The sequence below is a fragment of the Protobothrops mucrosquamatus genome, unplaced genomic scaffold (genome assembly GCF_001527695.2).
Source record: "Protobothrops mucrosquamatus isolate PMUCROS unplaced genomic scaffold, P.Mucros_1.0 scaffold1554, whole genome shotgun sequence".
Taxonomy (NCBI): Eukaryota; Metazoa; Chordata; class Lepidosauria; order Squamata; family Viperidae; genus Protobothrops; species Protobothrops mucrosquamatus.
Genome location: NW_015387723.1, coordinates 143,514 through 148,343, shown reverse-complemented (window position 1 = coordinate 148,343; position 4,830 = coordinate 143,514).

Genomic DNA, 4,830 nt, shown 5'->3' with positions numbered 1-4,830 from the left:
GCGGCATTAAAAAGGTTGAGAACCACTGCTCTAGAAAGCTGCGGTTAGAACAAAATGAAACAGCAGAACCCAACTAGATAGCTTCTTCCCTAAGTTTTCATGGACTTAAGTTGGACTCTTTTTTTACAAATATTGTATAACTAACAAGCAAGTCCTGGAGCGCATAACGCCAGACATGTCACCAGAAGGCAAAATCACAAAGTCTCACTAACTTTGACCATGTCATACTGGGGAATTCACTGGAGAAAGCAATTATGTTGGGACGAGTTAGCGGTAATAGGAAACCAGGCCGTCCAAGAACATGGTGGCTGGATACCATCAAAGCTGACACCAGCCAGAGCATAGACAAGCTCAAAGAAGTAGTGCAAAATCAGAAGAGGTGGAGAAACCTGGCCCACGGAATCGCCAAGAGTTGGACACGACTGAATGGATATCATCACCACAGCATCTCTTGTGCACCCCCTGCTGGCCGAGGAGAAATTCTACTATGGTTTAATGTTAAGTCTTTTCAATCGCTACCTAAGACGGGTCCACAACCCGCATGTCCGTGGACCGGCACCGGGCTGCAGCATACCAGCAACCGGGCCGCGCAAACAAGTGAAGCCCCATTCACTGGATGGAGGCAGCACACAAAACCACGCCCCCTCTGGTCCACAGAAAAACCTCTCTCCCCAGAACCGGTCCCTGGTGCTGAAAAGGTTGGGGGCCTCTGACCTACGGCATGCCTGCTCATATTTCAGCAATAGAAATGGGGATATATATTTCCCAGAATCCGGTGCACAAACATTTTTGCCCTTCTCCTTACCCAATGCATCTTTCAGCTCCTGTATAATTCCAGCCAAATAAGCCATCCAGACAAGAATATATTTCATGATGCTTACAGAAGGACAGAAAATCTTACATCTCCCAGTTCCAGGAGAGGTTTCAAGGACCACATTCCAGTTGAGACGGGGACAAAGTTGAAAGTGAATAGAACAAGAATTTAAAAATAAAAAGACTATCAAAGTGAGCAGAGGCATCAGTTGCTTGTGTCTTTGTGCTGTGTCTACTCTGAAGTAAGCAAGGGCCAGACATTTGGAGGAACAGTATGAAACTGGACAAAGTAAATTTATTCATTTCACCTGTTTTGGAATTTGGTATTCTTTAGGAAGGGTTTTATGGCACGATTGCAACTCTCTTTGGTAAATACATCAGAAGCAAGAAACAAATAGTTTGTACCGGAGTGACTCAGTTTCCAGGTGTGAAATGAGGATAAACAAGATTGTTGGGGCTTTTTTTAGAATGATGATTACTAGGTACATGAGAATAATAGCGAGCCTGGGACAAGTTGCCTAAGTGACATCGTTGAATTCCTTCCATCCTTCAGAAACTCTTGTCTTAATTGTATGATGAAGACCGAATAGCTAAATTGGTTTGGCAAGACTAATCTCATTGTTTGACCATCAACAAGCTAAAGCAGGATTTTTTAGATATAAAAGCTTATATCTTATAACAGGAAAACCTTTTTCCTTTTTCCTTCTTTCCTATTTCTAATCTGGAGTACATGTGTCACTGAATAGGAATCAGTAGAACTAGGGCTTTTTTTGTCATAGAACACCCAGAACGGAGTTCCGGCACCTTTTTTGGATGGAACCTTGTAGGGTAGGCAAGGCGGGTTGTATGACGTGTGTGAGTTCCGGCACCTTTTTATTTTTTTATTTTTTTTTACAAAAAAAGCACTGATAGAGCAAATCAACAGAAAAACACAGCAACAAAGCCATGTTACTTTGAAGACGAGAAGGACGAGGGGGGGACATGATAGCAGTGTTCCAATATCTCAGGGGCTGCCACAAAGAAGAGGGAGTCAAGCTATTCTCCAAAGCACCTGAAGGCAGGACAAGAAGCAACGGGTGGAAACTCATCAAGGAGAGAAGCAACCTAGAACTAAGGAGAAACTTCCTGACAGAACAATTAACCAGTGGAACAACCTGCCTCCAGAAGTGGTGAATGCTCCAACACTGGAAGTTTTTAAGAAGAGACTGGACAACCATTTGTCCGAAATGGTATAGGGTTTCCTGCCTGAGCATGGGGTTGGACTAGATGACCTCCAAGATCCCTTCCAACTTTATTATTATTATTATTATTATTATTATTATTATTATTATTATTATTATTATTATTATTATTGCTTATTTCCTTAATTTTCTTTAATCTCAATTTCAGTTCCTGCACTTAGTCACTTTACAAAAAGTGAGGTGTTTAATTTTTTAATGTAATGAATTAAAGTCCAAACATGTTTAATTTTTTTCCAGAAACATATTTTTACCTTGCTCAAAGTTCAAATCCCTTCCTTTGATTCTGGATTGCAAATTAATTTAGCCCTTGTCCAAGATACTGTGGGGTTTACTGAAGTTGTTGTGCATGCAAAACATGAATTTATTGGGATAAAAAAATCTTGTTTGCTTCCCAGCTGACAAATTTGGCAGATTTAAGAAAGCTAATTGAGACCACCAGGGAAGCCTGTAGGCTGGCGTGGAAGTCAAAAAAAGTATCTCAGGAGGTGAAATTAATAGGAAACTTCCCAGAAAGCTGCTTAGAGAAGTCCATGTAGTAGTCCTCAGGAACTGAGCTCAACTCAAAGGAGACTTTTCTTTAAACTCGTTTGCCTTTGTGTTTTGATATTTTTCTGCTAGCATTAGCACAGCTACTAACTGAAACGTGTACTTTTTCTACTAGACCAGGGTTGTCAAACTCGCAATGTCACGTCACGTGTCGCGACATATCGCAACTTTTTTTCCATTGCCGGCAATGGGGTGGGCGCGGTTTTGCCATGATGCATCCGGCCCGCGGGCTGGCAGTTTGACGCCCCTGTCCTAGACTAACACTGTATTCAACAAAATGCTTTGTATTTGTTATTTTAAGCGATCTTTAATAACATTTTGGGGGGGGGGGGTTGCAGTGGCCTAGTGCAGTGATGGCGAACCTTTTAGAGACCGAGTGCCCAAACTGCAGCCCAAAACCCACTTATGCATCGGCGGGTGCCAGGTGGGTGTGGCCCATTGGGTGGGCGTGGCTGCGGTGGTAACAGCAGACTGGGTGGGACTAAAAAGTTCAATCAATCAATTCCAACTTTGCAAGATTTTTTTTTTCCTGTGAGAAGTTAAATTGACTGTTGATTGAACCTTTTTTTTTTTTGCACACGGCGGCGGAGGCCTAAAGCGAAAAGGTTTTATAAAACCCAGCTGAAGGCCTAGGACTGGGGCGACGGTGCGCGTGCCACAGAGAGGGCTCAGAGTGCTGCCTCTGGTTAAAATGCTTGTTGACTGGAAGGTTGGCAGTTCGAGACCCAAGTACTGCGTGATCGGGTGAGCTCCCGTTACTTGCTCTACCTCCAGCCAACGTAGCAGTTCGAAAGCATGCAGATGTGAGTAGATAAATAGGTAGTAGATAAATAGGCAAGAAAATAGTAAGTGAACACCTGTCCAGCCTAGACGAGTTCAAATCACCAGGACCAGATGGATTACACCCCAAGGTTCTCAAGGAACTGGCAGATGTGATCTCAGAACCACTGAACTATATTTTTCAAAGATACAGGAGCACTGGGGAACTACCAGAGGACTGGAAAAGAGCTGATGTAGTTCCCAGCATCCCAGCACGGTACCAGCATTCTGGTATAGTCATGCTGGCCACATGACCACGGAAGTGTCTTCAGACACCGCTGGCTCCTTTGGCTAGGAAACAGAGATGAGCATCGCCCCCCGCCCCCCCGAGTTGGATTTGACTGGACAGGGGAAACCTTTACCTTTAAGAACATTTCATTATTTTTGAGAAAACCGTTGTTGTTTCAGTCTGCCCTGTTTGTTTTCTTAAGCTGAAAAGTTATTCTCATATTTAGTAAATGAATGGGTGCTGCGGAAGTCCTGTCACAGGACCGTTGTCCGCCAGCAGCTTCGACTACATTATGAAGATTCAATAGGCGACATTCATGCCGCTTTTGTTCCACTAGTGGTCCTCTTTTAAACCAAAATCTCTCGTATACAAACTTAACGATAACTTTGTGACGGCTGCCGTATAAAACGTGACTGCATGTAATTCCAATGTCCGCACTGGGATATTTTGTGGGCACGGACGTTTGCTTTTTTTTAATTACTTTGCACTGAGTTGTCCTTTCAAGATTGCAAATCCCCCCCCCCTTTTTTTTTCCATTTTGCTCACTAACGAAGCCCGGCTACTAAACCCCATTATCCTGTGCATGAGAATACCAGTTTGGCTCATCTGGTTTGACTCCTTGATTCCGCAGTTCCTTTCCTTCCTGGTTCCCTGCTCCACAGCCATGGGCTCGAACTGCCCAGCCGTTCTCGGTCCCTTCCCTGGCTTCCACAAGCTTGAACCTTGGGCTGTCTTCCTGAGCTTCCAGATTAACCCCATTCTGCCTTCCTTCTCTCCTCCTTCTGCCTTCTCTCCTAGCCGATTCTTCCACCAGCCTTAACCTTGAGCGCTCAGCTCTTGCTCGGAAGCGGTTTACATTGCAAGGGCTTTCCAACCGCAGAGCTCTACCCAAAGGTAAAACGCCTCTCCAGCTGTCTCCATTCCATTCTGCCATCCGCCATCGCCGCCGTGGCTTCATTCCCACATTATTTGGTTTGTCTCACGCCCCCATCCCTCGTGCACTGCAATGAGGCTTTCTTTCCGACAGCCATCTCTTCTGTTTTGGCTGGCTGTGCATCCCTGCCTGTCACAGCAGGCTGACACACACGCATGGATCAAACAAGGGGTGTTTCCCCATGCGTGCAGGTAAGCAATGGAAAAGCTACACCCGTTTCAAGCCTGGAATGAAATCAAGACCCCTTT